Genomic DNA, 12,193 nt, shown 5'->3' on the forward strand with positions numbered 1-12,193 from the left:
ATCAATGGGAAAACCCCAATGGGAATGGTACCCACAAAATGATGTACTAATATACAATGTTCCCTATAAGAAGATGAACTCTATTAGGAGCCAATGAAATACATTTAGTACATATCAGTCCCTATTAGGATACTTTGAATCCTTGTGAGGAGATTCCAACCCTATTAGGAGTTGTGCCAACCCTTTTAGGAGCTGTAGAAGGTAGAAGGGCTCATTGTCCAAAAATATTTTGGGGAAACACCACCTAACTCACTATCCAACTAGCCTCTATATCATTCCTTTTAGAATAATAGAAAATATAGCTAATCTTGGCTAGTCACATTCTCAACTTTTCCTCTTACCATGCCTTTTCTGCACCAAACACTTCTAGATCTCAATAACAGATCTACAAACTTTCATCATAATAATCCCTCAAATCACTTACATTATACTTCACATTCACATATACTTAATCCACTCGATACATCTAACAATCAAGGAAACAATCCTTCCTTTATGCCAAGTCCTCAAAAAAATTCATTGAGTTAGCCTTGAGGTTTTCCCAATTAAAATTGCAATAGGACTTCATTCAAATAAAATAATACATGCTTTGTTGCATCTTTTCATAATTACATAACATTGTTAGCTTAGAGTCTTTACAAATATTTCTTTCACATGTACAACCTCAAACTTCGCGCACTTTTTGAAATCATCATCGTGATGTCTTTTACCTCTATCTAACTATGCTCAACTAGATACTATCCATGTTAGGAGATATAATCCAATTGCCAAAAACCACTTCTTAGGTACTCTGTCTATAAATTGCCTTTTGTAAACCTCAAATAACTACTACCGATCTTTAATTTTCTGCATGCACTCTTAGCCACATCATCAGGACACTCTAAAGAACATGTCCCCAATTGTGCTTGATCTCATATTCAATCCTCAAACCATATGGTCTCAAACACTTTCATCTACTTTGCCAATCTTCTTAGTATGTTGACATTAATGACAAACATAGTCATTATTACAACACACATTCATGCTATCAATCTCTTCGATTCTCCAACAATGCTAGGATACTCCCCCATAGGAATATTATCAACATTCGTGCCAAAAATTTCCCCTTTTGGCATTGATGGAAACATAGATGAAAAACATCCAAGTTCCAAGAATACCAAATACAACTTTTTTGTCACTTCTTCTCCCATCTTTTCAAATCCTCTTCATCAATCAAATCTAAATCCCTTATGAAAAAATTTTCATTAGTGTTGTTTCTCCCCCATTGATATACTTCTCTCATTAACATCAATATTTTCTCTATATCATGAACAACTCTCCCCTATTCACAAGAGACACTTCTCTTCCCATTTCACAAGAAATGTTTTTCATACATCCCCTGATTGACATCAATGAGAAAAGCATCATTCTATCAATCTTTTTTTCAATATCTTTAATCATCTCAAGTGTCCAAATACTTTTTAATAACATCTACCATTAGTTCTTAATGACTCTTCTCAACTACATATACTTCCCCATAAAGGAACCATCAACATTCAGTCCAAATAAACAATAGTTCTTTGTACCAATAGATTGATGCAATATCTATTTCATCTACTCTAAAGTTGGTAAGGGCATAACCCCAAGAATACCTTGCAAGTACTCAAATGTATCCTTATGAAAGGGTTTTGTAAATATATCAACAATATGCTCCTTTGTACTAACATATTCCAGTCTGATCTCTTTCTCTGCAATTTTCTCTCTCAAAAAATAATACTTAATAGATGTGTGCTTCATCTTAGAATGTAATACATGATTCTTAGACATACTTACTATTTTTGTGATATAATAATGTATGACAAAAGGTTCAGTAAAATCAACTCCAATGTCCTTCAACATCTATTTCATCTACATGATTTGATTACAATTATTTGTTGTTTCTACCTACTCTTCTTTTGTTGTGCTCTATGAGACATAATTGTGTTTCTTGATTAGCCAAGAAACCAACCTTCTTCCTTAGAAGAATGCTCCGCCAATTGTACTCTTTTTTTCATCCATACTTCCTACCCAATCCACATTACTATATGCACATATATTAAAGTCATTTGATCTATCATACCACAGCCCAAAATTAGGTGTACCCTTCAAATATCTAAAAATCCTCTTTACTATTGCATAATGTTCTTCCTTAGGATCAACTTGAAAGATTTCAACAATGCCAACTATATTAGCTATTTTTGGTCTTATATGAGTCAAATATTGCAAACCTCCAATCATGGATTTATTATTCTTCTGCTCAACAGTAGGTGTCTCATCTTTGCTAGATAACTTATGACCAATTACCATAGGTGTACCGATAGTATTATATCTCTCTAAACCAAATCTCTTCAATAATTATTTCAAAAACTTAGTCTAAGAAATGAAAATACTTTCACTATCTTGCATAATTTGGAAACCCAAAAAGTACTTCATCTCATCAATTACTCTCATCTCAAATTCTTTATTCATCTCATTATCAAATGCCTAACTTGATTTATCATTTCCTCCAAAGATTATATCATCCACAAATACTTCAATAATAAGAAAACCATTCTCTATTATTTTCAAAAGCAAGGTACTACCTAAAGTACCTTTAACAAATCCCAATTTTTCCAAATATTTGTCCAACCTGTCATACCAAGCTCTAGGTGCTTGCTTTAAACCATACAATTCTTTCTTTAATTTCTAGACCATATCTTCTTCTTTTGTCAAAGGAAATCCTTCAGGTTTCTAAATATAGACTTCTTTTTCAAGTTCTTCATTTAGAAATATCAACTTCATATCCATCTCATACACTTTGAATTTCTTGTTAGCTACATAAGCCAAAAACATTTTTATTTCTTCAATTTTGGAAATAGGTGCAAATGTCTTCTCATAATCGATATCTCCTTGCTGTGAATAGCCTTTAGATACTAGTCTACTTTTTTTTCTCACAACTTTTCCTTGTCCATTCATCTTTTTTTTGAAAACCCATTTAGTTCCTATAATGTTCTTTTCCTTAGGTCTAGGAACTAGTGTCCATGTATCATTCTTCTCAATATCAATTAACTCCTCTTTCATAGCTTGAATCAAAAGTTCATCTTTTCTAGCTTCATCTATACTTCTAGGATCCACTTGAGAAATCAAACATAACTCTTCATGTACTCTATTTCTTGTCATAACTCCTCTATCTTTTCTTCCAATAATCTGATCAACAGGGTGATTCTTTGCCAAATTCTTATTTGGTGTCACCATCTCAACTCTTACTTTTGATCTAGGTTCAAATCTTGGTTCCTCTCTCTATTCCATGACTTGGATCTCATTCTATAAATTATTGTTAGTTTCATTAAATAACTAAACATTTTATTGGTTAGCCTTAGGATTAGCTTCTTCATCAAAATCATAATCAAGTATTAATTCTTGATTCTAAACTTCTCATCCACTTTCACATTTGCACTCTCAATAACAATATTAGTCCTCTAATTAAAACATATATAAGATTTTATTTTCAATGAATGAACAAGGAACATACCTTCATCACTTCTTGAACCAAACTTACCCATGTCATTGTCTCTCTTAATGTAACATTTACTTCCAAAAATTCTAAAATACTTTAGTGATGGTGCATGTCCAAACCATAATTCATAAGGAGTCTTGTTTGTACCTTTTCTGATTTGCATTATGTTCATTATATACATTGTTCTATTAATTTCTTCTCTCAAAAATTTGTTGACACATCATTTTCAAACATCATAGCTTCTATTGCTTCTATTTACAAACTTGTTTCTTCTCTCAACTATACCATTTTTCTCAAGCATTTTAGGGGCTAAAAGTTATCTTTTAATACCATTCACTTCAAAAAAAAAGTGTTAAAATCATTCAAGGTAAACTCTCCACCTTTATAGAGTCTTAAACACTTAGTCTTTAATCTAGATTCATTTTCAACTCTATTCTAAAACACTTTAAACTTCTCAAATGTTTTAGAATTTTTCTTAAGAAATACTACCCACATCATCCTCATAAAATAATCAATAAGAATCATAAAGTTCCTTTCACTGTAGAATCCTCTTGTCTTTGTAGAACCACTCAAATCTATGTGAGCAATCTCCAACTTTTTTATTGTAGTAAACTTCTTGTTAGGAAAAGAGTATTTCTTTTGTTTATCCATAACACATTCCTTGCATACAAAATTAGTAGGACTCACAATTTTAGGCAAATCCATAATAGAACATGTACTTTTTTCACAATATTATCAAAATTTACATGACAAAACCTTTTATGCTGAAACCCATTGTTATCAACTTGAGCAATTAAACATGTCGTCTCTGTGGGATTCAACTAAAAAATGTTATCTTTGGATTGTGTGCCAATGCCAATCATCTTACCATTCTTATCCTTAATGATACATGTCTTCTTTGTAAACTATAAATTATAGCCCTTGTTAGCCAACTCTCTAGCACTTAGAATATTATGTTTTAGTCCATCAAAAAAAAAAATCATCTATAGTAGTTTTACCATCAAGAGTAATAGTTTCGATTCGCTTAATATGGCAAGCTGCTTTGTTCCCAACTCTAACAATTCCTTCATCACAATTTTTGAACTTAATAAATATATTCATATCACTAGTCATATGATGTGAACAACCACTATCTATGATACAATCAACTTTCTTCTTAAATTCTGACACTAGGGTTTTTTCTTCTCTAACTTTTGTTTCAGGACTTTCTTCTTTTATAGCAAAAAATCCTAACTCATCATCATCTTTGTCAAAAATCTTTCATCTAGTTCATCATCATAATTTTCATACAAATATTCTATAGGATTTCTAGACTTGAAATTCTTTTTGTACCTCTTTATTCTTTTAGGACATTTAGAAGCATAATGACCAAATTCATCACAAGTCCAAGATTGAAATATTTTCTTACCATCTCGTTCTCTTCTCATAAGAGTGTCAATTCCTTATTTAATCTTTTTTTCCTCCTTGGATCTTGATCTACTCCTGATGGAATAATCTCTATTGGTTCTTACACACCTTGATGGGGTAGGACAAACACTAAGTGCACTAAAGGCAGCCTCCATTCTAGGAAAATGTCTAGCTTATTTCAAATTTATTTCTATTGCTTGCAATCTTCCAAGAAGAGTCTCCTTAGAGAACTTCTTTGTACAAGGTATTACTTTCTCAATCATCTATGATGTCTACTTGAATGGTTGTCTAAATTTTTTTCATATTTTCTATGCAATCTCATTTTCTTCTTTATTTCCTTTGCAAGCCTTGATTCCTGCAATAATTTCTAATATTCTACCAATATAACTTCTTGTAGATTCATCTTCCATCATTTTAGCTTCTTGAAATAGACATGTCCAATTCTATAATCTAACCCTTTTAGCATGTTTATCACCTTCAAAAGTAGATTCCAAATCTCACTAGATAATGCTAAATATTTTACTTGACAATACTCATTTTAAGGAACTGTTGACAAAAGTGCTTCTCTAGAAAGCATGTTACACATGAACAAATCTCTTTCAGGTTTAGTACACTCTTCAAGTTTTCTTTCTTCAACTATGGTCTTTCCATTCTTTGTAATAAACCAATATCCTAGATCCATGCATAGTAGATGTGTCTTCAACTTCTCTTTCCAGCTATCATAGTTCACTCCATCAAACTTAGGACTTTCTTTTCTAAAATGGCCTTCCATTGATCTCCTTAAGTTGTTAAGCTTTTCCTGTTGGAATATTAATGGGAAACAAGATATTGAGGGGGCAAGGGGTTGAGTTAGGATCTATAAAACTTCTCACTAATTAACTATATTCACACCTAATCCATCTCATATTTCAGATCCCTTACCATATAAACATAAACATTTCATTATGAAATAAAATCTAAGCATAACATCCATGTAAAATATCAACACATAACACAATGATTTTGGTTACCCAAAAACACTTCAAGTTGAAGGTAAAACTGGGGTAGGGATGAAACCTACAAAAATTTACTATTGCAACAACAAAATTCATATATTAGGGCTATAATTTGATAATATCTAATGTTCTACCCTATGAGGGTTTTTCTCTATTAAAAGTGTTCAATATTGTTAGGTCTTACCCTATTAAAGTATTTTTAACTTACAATGAAGTAAGGACTTCATTAGGAGATTTACAAAGGTCTATTAGAACCACTTTGTTAAGAGATTTTCCCTAATTTAATGTATTAAAATTGATTCAATACCTTATCCTTCAATTTTCCCTAAAATCTTATTGTAGATCTCCTCTCTTCAAAATCTCAATCTGATCTCTTTATCTAATATCTTTTTATTGTCCTTCACTACTATCATTTCTCTGTCTAATCTCCTTTCAGACTTGCCCTTCCTTCACTCTATACTTAGCTTGTTTGCTCCTTCACTTCACTTCTACTCTATCATAATTATTTAGGGTAGGAACTCTTCTTAAATACATAATCATAGAAAATTCTATATTAGGATCAACAATCCATAATCCATCCTTTTTTCATTTTCCCTTTTGATTTTTTGATTGGTTAATTTGATTTTATAAGGATTAATGCCATATAACAAAATGTGTAATCTCCTCCTTAATTTTCTCTATAATCTTTAAATATCATGTAGAAGTTGACTAGAATTATTTACATAAGTGTTTGTGCAATTACAAACTCATATGTTAAAACTGGTTTACTCAGAACCTCAATGTTTGAATGCTCAGTCATAACTAACATTCATGTTGCCACTCAACTTCTACTCGCTTGGCATATAATAACTCACTCAGCATTAACTAACTTTCCAAATTCTCTATCTTTTCTATGTTACCAAACTTGTATGTTGACTTGGTCTCTTTTGGGGTGTTCAGTGATCTTTGACTTGTTTAGCTTATGATAAAATATAAACAAGTCCTTTGTAGCTTAGTCTTCTCTAGATGGCTTAGTCGCAATGATTACCATCCAACGCTACCTTGGAAATTACTAAGTATTAGACACTACTAGGAAACTTGGGCTTAGAGATCAATAATCCTTTGACAATAGTGGCAGAAACACTTTGTCATGACTTAGCTTTCCATTCAAAAATAATGCTCCCCCTAATTGTTGATCTCATTTTGGTTTTGACAAGGAAATGAAAAAACACTTAGCCATTATCTAAAAAAATTATAGTACATAGTACATGTCTAGTGATCAAAGTGAGCCAAGAAATCAATGTGAGTCAAGTGATCAAAGCATGTCGAGCATAAGTTTCCAGATAGTACATGCCAAGTAATATGACTAGTTAGTGTCAAGCACTAGTATGTGTCGATAAGATAGTATGTGTCAAGTCACTCAAGTTATGAGTAGTCTATACATGATGAGTGATTTAGGTGTTGATTAACAGTTAGTGTCAAGTTCTACAAAAGTTGAGTTACAACATTCATAGCACAGTGAAGGTCAAGCATCAGAGCCTTTGAATGCTGAGTAAGCAGTTTTTGGAATAGTTGTTTGTTATGGCATAAGCTCCTATGTAAACCATTTTTGGCTAACATAATCATGAATTTATGATTATAAGAGATAAGTATGGAGTCATATTATGAATCCCTATGCAATACATACAACCAATTAGACTAACAAAAGGTTAAGGCGACAATAAGGATCAACCATAGTTGTTGATTCTAACCTATCCCATCTCCGCCATTTCTTATTTAAGAAAGGAAAACCCTAAGAAGTTTATTCATTGTGTGAGGATATGAATGTTAATAGTTTAAAAGACATTCATGGTGGCTATGATGGCTATGATAGAGATATGCAAAGTAGAATCAGTCTAAGAGAAATAGAGACAAGCAGTGAGAGCATTATAAAGGATAGATCTAATTAGAAGGATCAAGATACAATTAGTAAAGAGGAGATCTAATATCAAGCATAAAGGTGCTAACCAAAGATTAGGTGTTGAATCATTCTAATAGGTGATGTAGAGTAAATCTCTTAAATGAGTAGTCCTAAAAGGATATTGTAAATAACTTAACTGAGTACTTACTTAATTTTGAGTTAAAATCCTTTAGCAAGGTGAGACCTAACAGTTTTTGTAAGCCCTTAATAGGGCAGACCCCTCATGGGATAGATCATAGCTTATGATCAACACTTTGTAGCCATAATTGGCCACACTTTACAACTATACTAGTGAAGATTTGTGGGTGTCATCCCACCCCAGTTTTACCTACTCATTGGAGGATTTCTAGGTAACCAATTTATTATGTTATGTGTTATTTAATTTATGTTATGGATGTGATGCATGTTAAGTTATTTTAGTTTATATGTTAAGTTATGAGATGGATGTTGGTGATATGCCTTAGAAGCAAAAATTTTAAGTGTTGATTCACACCACCCAACACCGCCCCCCCCCCCCCCCCCCCCCCCCCCAAACTTATTTTCCCATTGTTATTTCCAACAATAAGACTATAACACAATCTTCAAAACTTAATCTTTGCTATATAGTATACATGTTTGTAAACTTTGATGTTGTTCCATCTAATAATGTTGTCTCTAATTTCTATCATCTTACCCTTTGCTCAAATATTTCCTCCTTGTATGCCATGAATATATTTCTCCCTTTTTTATATGTCATGGAGATATTTCCCCCTTTTTGTTTGTCACTTATTTTTTGAGGTTTGTTGGGGTTAACTTGTACTTATCCAAAAATGTTTGATGATAAGAAAATTTCTTCAAGTCCTTTATTCCATCTATCTCTTTCTAATTTCATGACTTGAATATGTATCTCTAGCTAAGAAACTCGATCAATTAAGCTCTTCTACAATTGAAAGATGTGTATCTTTCTTCATTAAATTTTGAGCTATAGATAATTCCCTCTAAATTATCTCCAAATGTGGTAGTAGCATGAACTAAATAGAAATCAATTTGTTCCTTATGCCACTATCTCTAGCCATTAACTCGGCTAACCTCTATTGATCAAATATCAATATATTATATGAAGGTGAGCTTGAACTTGAATTCTTTCCTAATGTATGTGTACATTCCTTCATATCTCCCTAAATCATATTAATTGATTGTTGATTCTCCAATGTGAAGAATTCAACATCAAAAATCTTCATGTAAAAAGAATGAATTACTTAAAAGATTCCTTCCAACAAAGTGGTAAGGTTAGAAAGTTAAACCTCCCTCATTGCAAGTTTTGTTGAAACTTTCTACAAAACTTAGTTTGAACTTTATCAACTATATACACTAACTGATCCAAAATTAGGTGTTGCATATTAACATCAGAAATTTCAAATGCATCAAAAAAAATACCCTTTATACTATGCAATACCTTCTTCATTTTGTGTTCTCTTCTCAACTGTTCTTTCTTTGGCTTACGATGTAGCAAGGTTTGTAATTATTCCATTTGTTCCAATGTTTTAGTATTCAAGCCATACATATGTAATGCGATGACTTCATCTAAACTCATTGTTTCCTTTGATGCATCATGTGTATGTGCCATCATCTGAGATCAAGGGGTGCTATTACTAGGTAGTGATATCTACAATTGCTTTCCCTTTGCACTCGATCCAAGTGATCTCTCCTTTTGAGTAGATTTAACCTATTGTACCAGTGTAACATTTAAGGTCTTCAAAGGTATGACACTCAGTAGTTGAATAATATCTTTGATAGCCTTTTATTCTTTTGGTTTCTCTTTCTTTTTCATTTGTTTCTATGTTGCTACATTACTTTCATCTGATTTTTCATCTGTTACATGGATAAATTGGGGAAACATAATTATTTCCTTGCCCTATTGCTTAGCACTCATGTTAGAAACCATTGTAACTAATGTAACACTGAAACCTTTAATACTTTCACTTTCAATCCTTGGATAATATTTTACTTGTAGTAACACAGGATTGTTGCATGGTAGAGAGGGATCTAAGATATCTGGTATAACATTTTTCAAATCTTCCTTAGTCAACACATTCTAGTTCTATGGGGATGAATCAAGAATATCCTTGATTGTGACAACATCTAGTTATTCACCTTCGTCTACTAATTATCTAATTTCTTCTACAAGTTTAGCCACTTCTTCTATATCATGCTCTTCTTACTTGACTTCTTCACCTCTCTCTTCTTTTTCTTCATCTTCTTTATCAGTCGATGGAATAAGCAAGCCAAATGCTTCCTTCCATATTAAGATGCTCTCTTATTCAACTTCATGAGCCTTATTCAACAAAATTTTATAAGCCCTCTCCTTAGGCATAAATATCTTCATAAAATCATTCAGGTCTATAGACATATGTGTCTTCCCTAAATCTAGCATAATTTGTGCTAAAGTGGTCTCCCTGATCTGTCTTTCAATAGATAATGTCAACTTCCACTTAGCATCAACTTTATTATACATATTCTTAAAAATTCCTTGACCTATCTCTATAGGCATAGATTTGAATTGTATTATCATATCAATCATATATTTTTAAAGCTTCTCTTGGTCTTCTCTTTTTAAAGAATCAAAATTAATGTCTTTAAATCCTACCAAACTTGTCAATTCACTAATCTCTTGACATACCTTATCCACAGTCATTGAAGGTGGTCTGGGTATAATCTAGAATTTACTTAGATCATTAGACTCTATTTCTTCATCATCTTCCTCATCCTCATGTATCATGACCGATTTTCTCCTAGGCCTCTTACGTAGATTTTACTTTAGTGTTCTTGCCAGCTTTCTCTTCGTTGGACTCCCTTTCTCATTTTCAGCTTGGGACTAAGTTTCCTTTGACCTTGTAACTACTCTTCTTTTAGGCTCTGGCTCAAGTGTTGTAACAAATTGCTTCACAACCTTCTTAAGATCCTCTTTAAAAATTTTATTGACAATCACTATTTTATTCTACTTTGTTGCCTTGGACTCAACAACAACTAACCCTTTTCCCTTAAATGACTCAATTTGAGGTTCTTCTTCAAATTTTGCATCCTCACCTTTTCCTTTAGTAATCTAAAGTTGACCTTTTTCAAGTTTTCCCTCAAGATTTTTCATTCTTTTCTTATCTGTCTTGGGCTATTTTGTTGTTGATTGTCATTATATTTTTGGCAGTGTCATATGTATTGAATGGCTTTCCATTTGCATCAATCTCTTTAGATAGAAGTGTAGTTATTGTTGTTGTCACTTCATCAACATTTACTTCATATTGCATTGGCCTCATCCATGTAACCCTCAATATTACTATTTATGCATATATAAAACTAGTGTCTACCATAAAGCATATATCATCAAAATATCTATCTACAACTAATTTGGGCATCCTCATTTGGTTATTCGTCTTGTTCTTCAATTATTCAAAATAGTTGTCCATTATTGCCTCAAAATTTTCTCTTGGTTAACTTATCAAGTCACTTATCTGTTCTATGGCCAGTCTACTCCTATCCCATTCTATGGTGCCAATGGTGGGAAATAAAAATTTTACATAGAAAAATATGCAAAGTAGGGAACCAAACTTACATGATATATTTTTGGCTCTCCTTATTGGTCCAATATTTTCTAACAATGGTTGCAATTGCATCTTGGCTAGATCATAACTATGATCTTTCTTCACAATTTTGTATCCCAAGTCTATTGCAATGTAAGGTACCCCATTCAATAGACTCAATTTATAGAACTTTTGTGCAATCACATGTACTATAAACTCAATGAAAAGGGAATCAATCCCATCAATTGACATTCCATGAACATTCCACTTTGCCTTCATTTTCTTCTCAAAAATTTTCCTTGTTGCACTTCATTTTTACTTAGGTCTATCAAGAGTAGGATAACTAGTAACTCGACGTATGATAGCCTTGTTAATCTTAATTGGTCCACCTTCTTACCATATCTTAATGTTATGTATATGACTCAACACAATCTTGATCTATTCAACTTTAAAAACCTTTGGAAAGGCTAGGACATGAGTTAATCCTTTCTTGGAAACAACCTTGTGCTCCTCCTTCAACACTCCATTATCACACAATTTATTATATGTTGCACAAAGTTTGTAGCTTCTAATTTCTCCCACTTTAGACATATAACATGGTTTACAGAATGAAACATCAATACCCTTTGTGGAATTGATGAAAAGGTTCCAAATTCATCACCATTAAATGCAATATTTGGATATTCTCTAAAATTTAGTGGAGGACATTGATTATTCCTCACAATTTGTGCATTGCTATCTTTCAACATTTCTTTTGCAGATATAGATGTAGATGATGCCATCT

This window comes from Cupressus sempervirens, chromosome 10 (genome assembly GCF_028749045.1).
Source record: "Cupressus sempervirens isolate cs-2001-9-10 chromosome 10, ASM2874904v1, whole genome shotgun sequence".
Classification (NCBI taxonomy): Eukaryota; Viridiplantae; Streptophyta; class Pinopsida; order Cupressales; family Cupressaceae; genus Cupressus; species Cupressus sempervirens.